We start from the raw sequence: 14440 nt of genomic DNA on the forward strand, positions 1-14440 counted from the left end.
TGGGTATGCATGTGTTATTTGTCCTCACACCCCCATGTGGTGTGTCATGCAGTGGGGGAAAGACATCCATCCTCCTGGGAGTGGGACACTGCTGTCAGTGATGTGTTGTTATGGCACTATCATCATTGTCCAAAGTTAGGGATGCGTACATACACCCATGGAGTTGTGGTCATCTGATAATGATGTACACCTCCCCATGTCTCTGTCCACAGCTGGGAGTCCTCTGCGCCCACCCCTCATATTGAAGGCCACTGCTGGTAGTCATTTACACCCACCCCCATGTCTCTGTCCACTGCTGGGAGTCGTCTGCACCCACCCCTCATATTGCAGGCCACTGCTGGTAGTCATTTACACCCACCCCTCGCATGTCTGTCCACTGTTGGGAGTGATATTCACCCACCCCCATGTCTCTGTCCACTGCTGGGAGTCCTCTGCACCCACCTCCATATCTCTGTCCACTGCTGGTACTGATATGCACCCACCCCATGTCTCTGTCCACTGCTGGGAGTCCTCTGCACCCACCCCCATGTGTCTGTCCACTGCTGGTGTTGATATGCACCCACCCCCATGTCTCTGTCCACTGCTGGGAGTCCTCTGCACCCACACACATTTGTCTCTCCACTGCTGGGAGTCCTCTGCAACCACCCAAATATGTGTGTCCACTGCTGGTAGTCATATACACCCACCCCTCACATGTCTGTCCACTGCTGGGAGTGATATGCACCCACCCCCATGTCTCTGTCCACTGCTGGGAGTCCTCTGCACCCACCCCCATGTCTCTGTCCACTGCTGGGAGTCCTCTGCACCCACCCCCGTGTCTCTGTCCACTGCTGGTGTTGATATGCACCCACCCCCATGTCTCTGTTCACTGCTGAGAGTCCTCTGCACCCACACACATGTGTCTGTCCACTGCTGGGAGTCCTCTGCACCCACCCCTCACATGTCTGTCCACTGCTGTTAGTCATATACACCCACCCCTCACACGTCTGTCCACTGCTGGGAGTGATATGCACCCACCCCATGTCTCTGTCCACTGCTGGGAGTCATGTGCACCCACCCCCATGTCTCTGTCCACTGCTGGGAGTCCTCTGCACCCACCCAAATATGTGTGTCCACTGCTGGTAGTCATATACACCCACCCCTCACATGTCTGTCCACTGCTGGGAGTCCTCTGCACCCACCCCCATGTCTCTGTCCACTGCTGGTGTTGATATGCACCCACCCCCATGCCTCTGTCCACTGCTGGGAGTCCTCTGCACCCACACACGTGTGTCTGTCCACTGCTGGGAGTCCTCTGCACCCACCCCTCACATGTCTGTCCACTGCTGGGAATCCTATGCAGCCACCCACCCACCCACCCACCCCCTTGGTGCAGTACACTGCTGTCCTGGGCCTACACACACACCAATATAAAGGTAACATGCTGCACCAAGCCGTAGGCCAACATTCGTGGTGTGTGTACGCCTTGTATCCCAAATGTACTGGTGCCGTAGGGGTACGTGTGATACGGACCGTACCCCCGCATTCATAGGGTGTGTACGGTCCGTTCCATGCGTACCCCTACGGCCCCAATCCAATAGTGATACAGCCCGTACCCACGATATGTATGTGTGGGTGCGGTCCACTCCATATCACTATAGTAGTGGTGCCGTAGGAGTACGCGTGGTACGGCCCGTACACACGCTCTGAAAGCATGTGTACGGTCCGTACCACGTGTACCCCTATGGCACCACTACAATAGTGATACGGCCCGTACACACGCTCTGAGGGCGTGTGTACAGTTCGTACCACGCGTACCCCTACGGCACCACTACAATGCTGATACGGACCGTACACACGCTCTGAGAGCGTGTGTACGGTCCGTACCCCGCGTACCCCTACGGCACCACTACAATAGGGATACGGACCGTCCACGCACTCTGAGAGCGTGTGTACGGTCTGTACCACGCATACCCCCACGGCACCACTAATATAGTGCTACGGACGGGTACCCACGCTATGGATGTGTGAGTATGGTGCGTATCACTATTGTAGTGTTGCCGTAGGGGTACGCGTACACATCCACTTCCGTTGTTGCGGGACGCAGGGATTGGTGGACTTGCCCCCCGGAGTGACCAGACCCTGGAGGTAATGTATGTCCTCAATATTGTAGGTTTTAATTTGGCTAGGGGGTATGTTTCCTGCCCCTCACCGCCCCTTGGCCCCTGGGTGTTGTTCTCACCTTCTGCGGTGTGTGCGTCGGGTTCAGTGCCCCAGGTCATAGGCTAAGAGGGCCGGGATGACACGTAGGATGGGGTCCATGGCTGTCCATCACGTACCGGGGCTCCGTTTTCGCGTCGGACTCAGTTTTCCGGCATTTTTTGGCTGCCATAAAACAATAGCTGTGCGGAGTGACGTATGGACAATTCGTACTTGCTGGTCCGTAAAACGCTGCCTGACTCTGTACGGACGTCACGTACGCGCTGTCCAGGATCAGACTCATAGGTATTTTTTAGCCGTACGGTGTTTTGTACGAAACATACGGAAATGCTATTTCTGTACGAATCGTACTTGCTGGATTGTACGGTGGATTTCCCGGGTACGAGTCGTACGGAGAATACGCTCCATACGACAAATCGTACCCGTGTTTTACAGGATTAGAATCGGCACCATAGTGTTGTATCTATAAGTCATTAAACATCTCTGCAAAGTGGCCGGTCTGCTGACCACAGTGAATCAACTGTCTCACTCAACTGTGACACATATCTTCTAGCAACAGATTTTTACTGGATGAGGCATCCTTTCAGCTGCTGGCCAGTGATGTGTCATCAGTCTGTTGAAAAAATACTGTCATAGATATAGACTTATATATATAAATATATATAAGTATATATTTATATATAAACAGTATTAAATATTAGTGGAATATGTTTAATTTACAATCTATTAAAATATTATATATGTATATATATCTATCTATATATATATATATCTATGTGTATATATATATATATATATATATATTACCTACTGGCAGTCGCCAGTAGGTAGTTATAGTTAGGACCTATTTTCCATAGGAAATCCGCAACATTCTATTTGGAATAACGTTGGCGCCGATTGACGAATCTTTGCGAAATTTTCCAAACTTTTGGCCAGCTCCGGTCCGCTCCTATCCTGAAATGATTCGTCAAGCGGGGGCCGAGAAAAAAGGGGGGTCTCAAAACGCATTTTCCCCATGTATTTTCCCATAGGACCTGTTGACGCAGCTACAGCTCCAACTGCTGAACGTAATTACACCAAATTTGGCAAAGAAGTAGTCCTCAGTTCAGACTCGTGCCTTTTGCTTAAATGGTGTAAATCCATTCAGTAGTTCCTGAGAAAATTAGAGTTCAAAAGATAGATATATCTGGGCAGAGCCTAACCACACATCTCATCGTGAGATCTGATTGGCTGTCAGTTGATTCCTTTATGTTCTACTGCAGCTTCCCAGCGCTAGAGCGCTAACAGTCCTACTTATGACAAACGTATTGCACACCTGACGCCATCTTGATTGGAATAAAGTGGTAACTCTTAAAACATTTAATAAAAAATAAAAAAAATGAGGGGGTTCATTTTGCCATAGAAAGTATGATTAGTGCTGCGGAAAAAAAATTTAGGGCACCTTTTGAGTGATTTCTCAAATCCTCTTCTATTTCATTAAAACATTCTGACATGCAGAATGAAACATGCACTTTGAATACCAGCAACAGACTTCCCTGGTGAGCAGTAGCTTTACTACAGTGATCTAATGAGCAACTAGAGTGCTAACATTCAGAATTAATGGCAAATGTGTGACACATCTGAATGCCTTCTTCATGGAACCAAAGTAAAAAACTGAAAGTATTTCCTACTGCGGAGACTGCAGTAAATGAGGAAATTAGGAAACTTCATAACAAATAAATCTCCCAAGATGGCCACCAGAAAAAAAAGAGCCCAAATGTAGCCCAAATATCACCCAGATTTAGCCCAAGTATAGCCCAATGACAGAATGTCCCAGAGTGTACTTAAGAACAACTAGAGCGCTTACTGTCTTACTTATGACAAAAGTATGGCACACCTGAAGCCATCTTCATTGGAATAAACTGGTAACACTTGAAACATGTAATTTAAAAAGGAACACAATGAGGGGGTAATTTTGCCATACAAATTATGATTAGTGCTGCAGAAAGAAAAATTAGGGCAGATTTTGAGTGACTTCTCAAATCCTCTTCTATTTCATTAATAAATTCTGATATGCATACTGAAACATGCACTTTTAATACCAGCAGCAGACTTCCATGATGAGCAGTAGCTTTACTACAGTGATCTAATGAGCAACTAGAGTGCTAACATTCAGAATTTATGGCAAATGTGTGACATATCTGAATACCTTCTTGATGGAATCAAAGTAAAAAACTGAAAGCATTTCCTACTGAGGAAACTGCAGTAAATGAGGAAATTAGGAAACTTCATAACAAATAAATCTCCCAAGATGGCCACCATGCACAAATGCAGCACAAATATCACCCAGATGTAGCCCAAATGTAGCCCAATGACAGAAGTGTGCAAAACACTTATTTTTTGTGTATTTTCAGTTTTATATAGTGCAGACTTGTCAGGTATTGGAGTGCTTTACATGAGCATTGGTTACATCACACAAGATCAAATTCATTTTGGTTGTAGACATGGGGAGATTAAGTGATTTGACCAGAATCACAGAATGTTGAGCTGAAGCAGAAACTCCAACCTGGTTCCCCAGTTGCAAAGTCTGCAGCTCTGAAAGTAACACCACATCCTCTCCCCTGAGTGCAACATTTAATCAAGGGGTCAACTGGATAAAAAAACATAAAGATTATAAATAATTTAAAAGTTCTTTGTCGCTATTAGAAAACTCAGAAAATATGTCCTCATTTTAGTTTTTTAGAGCACTAACCATAATTCTGATGCAAATAAGACCCTCTCTTATATGTAATTTCTAAAGGAAATGCTCTAGGTATTACAGTTTTGATTACATCAAGATGACGTCAGGCGTTCCACACTTTTGTAATAAATATATAATGTTAGCAATCTAGTTGTTCATTGGGAAACTGTTGAAAGGCAGAGGCCAGGGGCACAGACTATGAAAATTGAAGGCAGGTAGGAGAGTGCAGAGGCAACAATTTGACCACAATGGGCAGACAGGAAGGGCAGTGGCAGCACAACAGACTATGGATGGCAGTGGAAAGGGGGGCAGGGGCAACAAACCAACAATACAGAACTGGCAATAGAGGCTGTGGCAATATAATAGACCATTGTGGGCAGAAGGAAGAGGCAGTGGTAGTACAACCATACATGCCAACAGACCCGTTTCAGCCAGGAAACGTCCAATGTTTTTAAGCTCAAATGGGCTTTATTTGATCTGTCTCCTGACTACAATCTCCTCTTTTTCAATGTAACTCAAAGGGGAAAATCAATAACCCAGTTAGTTTTTTTTTAAAAATCTCCCTCTTACCAATTCCAAAATGTTCGCAGGTATGATACATTGGATCATGGTAGGCAGGAGGAATTGGGGTAGGGACATGGACTTGGATAACAGAGGACAGGAGGGACAAATAGAGAGATGCACCAAACTGACCCTACAGGGCAGGCATCAGGGTTTGCAGCAGCCCAATACACCACACAGGGCATGCGGGACGGGAGTGCAGCACAACAATCCATAGAAAGCAATAGGGAGGGGACAGGACCATGCACATGGACAACAGAGAACAGAGGGGAAAGAGGCAATTGTAGCTAGCTGACCATAATGGACAGACAGGAGAGAAAGCTGCAGCATAACAGACCATAAAGGGCAGGAGGGACGGATCAGGGGTATTACAATGGAACAGACAAGCCAGGAGGGAGGGAATAGGGGTCTCCACTTGGAAACAGAGGGCTGGGGGCAAGGGGTCAGGGCAGGAGCAGCAAGATGACCATGGAGGTCAGGCAGGATGGGCACTAGAAACAAGACACATCATGGAGAGCAACAGTGAGACTATGATGGCATACACACAGACCATGGAGGGAAGGTGGGAGTGGGTCAGGGGCAGCTAGCTGACCACACAGGGAAGGTAGGAGGGGCCATGGCAGCACAGAAGACCATGCATGGCAAGCGGGAGGGTTAGTGGCAGCACAATGGCTATGATGGGCAAGAAGGAGGGTGCAGGGGCATGCACAAAGGACGATGAAGGATAGAAGGGAGGGTCAGGACCTGGGCACAGAAAAGAGAGTTGAGGGGAAGGGGCCTCACAACAGACCGCGCGGGGCAGGCAGGAGGAGCAGTTGCAGCACAACAGACCAGGGAGGGCAGAAGGGTGTGGCAGTAAAAGGGACCATGGAGGACAGGAGGAAGGGGATAGGGGCATGGCATGTGGACAGTCAGGGTGGAGGTGGCAGGGACAGGTTACAGTCATCTGACAATGCTAGGCAGGTGGGAGGGGAGTGGCAGCTCAACAGAACACTCAGAGTAGATAGGAGTGGCAGGTCCATGGAACATGGTGGGCAAAAAGCATGGAGCAGGGGCATGCACATAAACATCGGAGAGCAGGGGGAAGGAGAATAGGGGCAGCAAGCTAAGCACAGAGGCTAAGCAGGAGGTCAATGATGGGCCATAGAATTGGACAGTGGAGGGCAGGAGGAGTGGACTGGTACATCATGCTAAATGGAGGGCAGTGGCAGCACATCAGACCATGCATGGCAGGAGGGAGGAGGCTAGTCCATGAATTCAGACAACAGAGGATAGGGAGGAGGTGGATGGGGCAGCAAGCTAACTGTTCAGAGAATGTGGGTATTAGGAACTTTATTGTTTTTAAAATGTATGTCTGTGCGAATCTACTTAAAATAGGAACAAGTGTGCAGCATATTCTCACTTTTATTCAGGAAGAAGAGGACGTTTGTGACTGTGACTCCGGGCTCACTTGGCAGAAACACCCCCTGACCCTCCACCCCCCATTGCAAAATGTAATGCCCGTGAAAAGGGTAGGTGGATGCAGTGTCATATAGAACATAGTGCTGAGAGCACGATTGAAAATGAAAACTAGATATAGTATATGGTATAAACTATGCACCAAAAAGTGTGATTTAAGATGAACCAGGGCGTGAAATATAATATGCAATACATTGTGTGCAATGACAGATTCATTGGAGAGCGCGAGATAGCACAGGCACTAGCGCGTGCTATGCGATGTGCGCCTTGGAGTGTAATATGTACAGGGCAGTGTTGTGTAACCTAACAAGTCTCTAAAGCTGTAATATAAAATATGTGCTGGGGAGTGTAACGTTGCATATGCACTCTGACAAAGATATGGATCCCAGATTGTAATATGTATGGCATAGCGCTGCGCGTTATAACATAGGCATCGAGGAAGGCACGTTAGATGGGGCAATATAACCTGTGCGAAGGCAAGTGTGGCATGACACATTCACGGGGTGGTGTTACAGTGCACATGGGCTAGAGAGTGTCATAGCATATGCACTAGCTGGTGGAATACAACACAGAGGTGTGTAGCACTCAGCGGGCACTGGTGGGTGTAACACAGCATTGGGCTCAGCCAGGAGCACGCTATGACTCTCAAGTGAGGTTTGTCTCCTTTCCAGAGAGTAAAATAAAAAGTATTTCACATCCGGCAGTGGATGTGTGTTTTATTAACCGTGAGGGGGGTTTCTTGCATAGTTTTGTCGAATTTTTGTTGAATCCCCTTTGAATGGCTTGGTGTGCGTGTGTATTAAATGTGCCCGTCAATAGCTACCCATGTTTGTATAAATAAACGACAAGCGTGTCTACTTGGAGAGTACCCATCGGCGGGGGGCGCCGGGATTAGGCACGGTAGGGCGTCAGACACGTCAGAGCTTCACTAGCGGTGTAAATACATTCCACGTGGATTAATTGTATGCATAGTCGCCTTTTAATGAATATCATGCGAATCGTCATGGTGATAGGTACATACGGTTTGTCCAGCATGTCCTAGGTGTTTCTATAAATATATATATTTTTAAAATAATAAAAAACAAAGGCCGGCCCGGGGGATGGGGTCCCTGGGGCCATAAGTGGCCTGAGGAGGGGGGCAACACAGTTGTAATTTGGGGAATTAATTCCCCTTCAATACTGAGGGTCCCTGAGGGCCAACTAGCCCAACAGGTATCTCCAGTATGCGCCAGGGAGCTACGTTGCAGACAGGTGTTCTGAGGCCACGCCCCATTTTACACCTCTATGCAACGCAGCTCTGTGGCGTTAACTGGAGGTACCTCGTGGGCTAGTTGGACCCTAGGGACCCTTAGGATTGAAGGGGACTTAATCTCTCAATTTAGAATGGCCACAGGGCGCGTTTACACAGTGGTGAAGGGAGGGGAAGGGGCCTGAGGTGACGTGTGCAAACACGCCCTGTGGCGCGTTTTAAGTTGGGGAAATAATACCCTTTCAATCCTGAGGGACCCTGGGGGCCAACTAGCCCACCAGGTGCTTCCAGTAAGCGCCACTGCTTTGCGTTGTAGAGAGGTGGTGCAGGCCGTGCCCCTTTTTACATCTCTCTGCAATGACGCTTACTGGACGTACCTAGTGGGCTATTTTGCCCCTAGGGACCCTCAGGATTCAAGGGGACTTAATCTCCCAACTTAAAACGGCCACAGGGCGTGTTTACACAGTGGGCACGGGAGGGGACGGGGCCTGAGGTGACGTGTGCAAACATGCCCCATGGCGCGTTTAAAGTTGGGGAAATAATTCCCCTTCAATCCTGAGGGCCCCTGGGGGCTAACTAGCCCACCAGGTGCTTCCAGTAAGCACCACTGAGCTGCGTTGCAGAGAGGTGGTCCAGGCCGTGCCACTTTTTACACCTCTCTGCAACGCAGCTCTGTGGCGCTTACCGGAGGTACCTTGATGGCTAGTTGGACCCTAGGGACCCTCAGGATTCAAATGAACTTAATCTCCCAACTAAAAACAGCCACAGGGCGTGTTTACACAGTGGTGAAGGGAGGGGACGGGGCCTGAGTTAACGTGTGCAAACGCTCTGTGGTGCGTTTTAAGTTGGGGAAATAATTCCCCTTCAATCCTCAGGGACCCAGGGGGCCAACTAGCCCACCAGGTGTTTCCAGTAAGTGCCACTGCGCTGCGTTGCAGAGAGGTGGTCTAGGCCATGCCCCTTTTTACATCTCTCTGCAACGCAGGTCTGTGGCGCTTACTGGAGGTACCTAGTGGTCTAGTTGGACCCTAGGGAGCCTCAGGATTCAAAGGGACTTAATCTCCCAACTTAAAACGGCCACAGGGCGTGTTTACACAGTGGGGAAAGGAGGGGACGGGGCCTGAGGTGACGTGTGCAAACACACCCTATGGCGCGTTTTAAGAGGTAGTTTTAATTATATACTAGGGGCTTACAGAGGAGGTCATGCTAATCACAGGGGGACCCCAACGCATAGTGTTCCCTAGTGTATGTAGGTGTTTTCACTGTATTCTGAGTGTCTTTTAACATAGCACTGGCTCTAGGACTGGTTAGTCAGACACAGTTACCACCAGTATCCATCTGAAAAAGTTGAGGGTACAGGATGATTTTGCAACAAGGCTTCTTTCTGCTCTTCTGTTTGTTCTTTCTGCAGGTTATCCTTCTTCCTGTACTTTTCTTCGTCTTTGAGGACTTCTGTTGCTTCTTTCTGCATTTTTTTTTCTTTCTGTGCGTTTTTTCTTCTTTCTTCACATGTCCTATCTCTGTAGGCATAGTTAGAAATTAGCATTTAAAAAACCTTCAAAATTCACTGAAAAAAACATAGGTTTCAGGAGCGTTATAGTTAGCTGGACTTTTCACTTGTACAAAACCATTGAAATTCCCCTGTTATAGTTAGTTCAGCTAACTATAACTCGCGCACCCGCAATGTACTGCTGATGACGTCACATATTACATCACTCATGACATGGTCAGTGACATCACTCATGACATCACTGACGACATCTCAAATGACATCACTGATGACATCATCCTTTTGATAGAGTGGCAGACCTCCTCTCCCCCTAATATAACCTTTGATACACACATTCAAAAATAGAAACTAAAATTTTCAAAACAATGGACATACCAATACCAGTTACAACAACCTATTCAGTAATTCTAAGATCCACATACACATCCACTCATTCACCAACAGTCCTATACAGTCACTCATACATGTACTCACTCATCATATGAACTCATACACCCATACATCCTGTTACACAACGCCACCCATCCATAGAGTTACTCACACACATAGTCACTCATGCTAATAAAGAATCAAACATCCATTTACTTGCATATACAGTTATACACACACCACCACACTTACTTCTCCAGAAACGTACACATACTTAGTCTTTTAAACAATCTCTTATAGAAACACATACTTATTCATACAGGAACTCTTCCAATCTCTCACTCTCACATATACTCACTTATATACACCAATAGTCACATATACTAGTTTAAAACATATGTAGTTACCCATAAATACACTATTGAGACAGTCGTTCACTCACTAACACACCCATGCACACACTCATCCACCCATACAGTCCTGCACACATGCTGTCTTCAACACATACAAACAGTGAGTCACTCATTCATGCACCTATGCACTACATAATACCCCCCACCGAACCATACAGGCACTCAGACGCTCATACTGATACTCAAAAAAACAACTAATAACCTATATAGACACTCATGTAGCTACTCACCAACCCATGCAGCCACTTATACACAAAGTGAGAGACTGATACAGATATTTACATATTTAAACAGTACTCACTAATCCATGTATTCACTAAGATACACTTAATCAGTCAGTTATACAATCAATTTTTCAAAAACAAATCATCCATTTAGACACTTATATACCCATTTATTCTTCCATCGACCTTGAGATATACATATATAAAACATATGTAATTTTCAGAAAAACACACATTCCCTGTTTGATGTCATCAGTGATGTCATTTGAGATGTCATCAGTGATGTCATGAGTGATGTCACTGACCATGTCATGAGTGATGTAATATGTGACGTCATCAGCAGTGCATTGCGGGCGCGCGAGTTATAGTTAGCTGAACTAACTATAACGGGGGAATTTCAATGGTTTTGTACGAGTGAAAAGTCCAGCTAACTATAACGCCCCTGAACCCTATGGTTTTTTCAGTGAATATATATATATATATACAATACGAGCAGACAATAGCAACAATGCTAAATGCCGTAAATTATTAAATTTTATTTTACTCATGGTAGGCCACTGAGGCTAAATAATTTAATTTATAATGAATAATATAATATAATCAAATATGAACAATGATTACTGATATGAACCCATACAACTAAATAAATGCTATTGTAACATTGGATGGACTACTAAGCCCAGAATGCACCATTATCAGCTCATGTGATACTTTGGTATAAAATGAGAAAATCGATAAAGGACTTGTAAAACTACCGTGTTCAGGAGCTGTGTTCAGCTTGAAACGCGTAGGTGAAGAGCTATGTAGTCAATAAAACATCAAACTGACTACACTGGAGCGAGTGCGGCATTTTTCTTCAATTGCTTTTGGAATATATATATATATATATATATATATATATATATATATATATATATATATATCCAACAACAAGGTTACCCCATTTAGAAGAGCCAGCTTGCAGGTAGGTGAAATCTTCGTTTATTATGCAGTTTATCAGCTCAGTGGAGGGAAACAAAGTCCAAAAGCAATGATGAGCCTGACGCGTTTCATGCTTCTCGAGCATTTCTTCAGAGCCTTGTGTGAACATTTCTGTGGTTTTTAGACTATCAAACATTTCAATGTTACTGAATATTTCACCTATCTATAAAGTTACTTTAACCTTTACACAAAATACTATAAATATGAAAATAAATTTTAAAATAGAATCCTATAATATAAATATGACATAATAAAACAATTAATACTATAAAATCAGTTTGACAAATATTATAAAAACTATTGGAGTGTAAGAATATTAAATATACTATTCCAACTCTAGTTTATGCAACAGTAGGAAAATTGGACTTCAGAGGGGTAACATTAACAATTCCCACTCCAAACAGCTCAACAATAGACACTGTTTTGGACTTCGGAGGAGTAAAACTTACATTTCCAACTCCAGTTTGTGCAGCAGTAGGCAAAGCATTGGACTTCAGAGGAAGAAATGTAATAATCCTACTCCAGAAAACACAACAGTAGGGAAAACAATTGAAGTTTGGCGGGGTTGAAGGTAATTTTCTCACTCCAAACAGGCAACAGGAGGGAATGCACTGTATTTTGGAGGGGTAGAATTCATTGTTCCTACTCCAGTCGTGCAACAGTAGAGAAAGCATTGGATTTTGGAGGAGTGAAATTTGCTATTATCACCTCAAACAGGGGACAATTAGGGAAATCATTGGATTTTAGAGGGGTAGAATTTACTATTTCCACTCCAAATAGCATGAAAGAAGAGAAAGTGTTGAACTTCGGCGGGGTTAAATCTACTATTCTCGCTCCAAACAGGGCAACAGTAGCGAAAGCACTGGATTTCGGATGGGTTAACATTTACTATTCCCACTCCATTCTGTGCAACAGTAGGGAACGCGTTGGATTTCGGAGGAGTACAATTTACTATTGTCACTCCAAATAACGCAACAGTAGAGAAAGTGTTGGACTTAGGAGGGGTCGGATATACTATTCCCATTCCAGTATCTGCAACAGTAGGGAAAGTGTTGGATTTCATAGGGGTGACATTTACTATACCCACTTCAAAGAGCGCACCAATAGGGAAAGTGTTGAACAGCGATGAGATTACTACTCCTACTTCAGTCTAAGCAACAGTAGGGAAATACCTCACTTCAAACACATTACACATGTGAGTAACCCCATGAGTGTAGAAAACAAATCAAGCTCTTAATGAACAAATAATAATTAACATTAAAAATATACATGTATCAATCAATTTACAAAATTACAATTCAATAAAAAATACATTACCAATTTAAAAAGTATTAATATTCATTTATTAATTGATTAATGTGCCACCCTGTACCCCTACAAACCTAGCAGCTCGCACCTAAAATATAACTAAAATAATAACTTTACCATAACTTACAAATCAAAAACAAATTAAGTATTTAATTCACGATTAATAATTATTGGTAATTAATTATTACAGAAGTATCCTCCCATTCTAGACCCATTCTAGCTCTCTACAACCGTCCACATCCTGAAACTAAAATAAAATTAAATAAATATTCCACAAATTATGTATTTAAAATTCAATTAGATAATTAATGATACAAATAATATTTACTAGTTCATTAATTATTACTTAATTAACTTTCCTTCCTATACCCCTAAAAATCTATCATCCTACAACTAAAATATAAATAATACAAATAATGATTCCATAAATTACATAATTAAAAATCAATTAAATAATTAAAATGAATAATTGTTAATTAATTAATATTTAATTAATGTTCCACCCTACACTTCTATAAACCTCACAATGCACAAATAACCTACAGCAAAAAATTACCTAAGTTGCAATATAAATATCAATCAAATAATTCAATAAAATGTAATAATTAACTCCCCACCCTATCCCCTTACAAACCCAACAACCCACTAAACACTATAAATTACTATTGAAATTAAAAAGAAATTTAAATTCATTAAAATTACAAGCTATAATATAAAAACAATTTATGACATTCATGTGAACAATAGCAATATATAAAATTAATACATCAACTAAAACACATTATAATAATTTTTTAAACAATGTTTTTAACCACTATATATTAGTGAAAACGATATTAAAACCACAATACTATTTAGAACAACATTGCTTCTATTGTGTCATGATATTTCATTTCTGGGATTTATGTCTCTCGTTATTTAAAAAAATATTTTTTTCCGAGCACAACAAAATGCGGGTGGTGGCCTGAGAGGAAATCAGCTAATCGAAATGTACTTGAATTACATCTGCATATTGTCTCACAGCAATATTGCGTCTTTTAATATTTAAAATATTAATAATCTAGCACTATTTTTACCCCTAAAATTAAAAGGGTATATTATGAATGAACAATTTTTAAATGCCCTCTATCTTCAATGTCATGATCTTTTTATTCTGGATGTCCACAATAAGCTTAATAAGAAGGCTAGGATTGATCAAAATTATAAATAGTGCATGCAAGTGTTTTAGTGCCGCAACCTCAGGAAGTGTTGGTGAGGCATAATACAATGGACCCTGGACAGGAGAGCCAAACACTCCTAGGTTTGACAGCTCACACACACTAGCCCGGCCTTAAGTTGTGAAATCACAAATTACTTCTCTTTACTCTGTATCAATCTTTCTCAACATTTTGTTACATAATATAAATAAACACATATTTGGCACTCAGTTTGATCACAGTAGTGTCAAAA

The sequence above is a fragment of the Triturus cristatus genome, chromosome 8, assembly GCF_964204655.1.
Source record: "Triturus cristatus chromosome 8, aTriCri1.1, whole genome shotgun sequence".
In the NCBI taxonomy this organism is placed as follows: domain Eukaryota; kingdom Metazoa; phylum Chordata; class Amphibia; order Caudata; family Salamandridae; genus Triturus; species Triturus cristatus.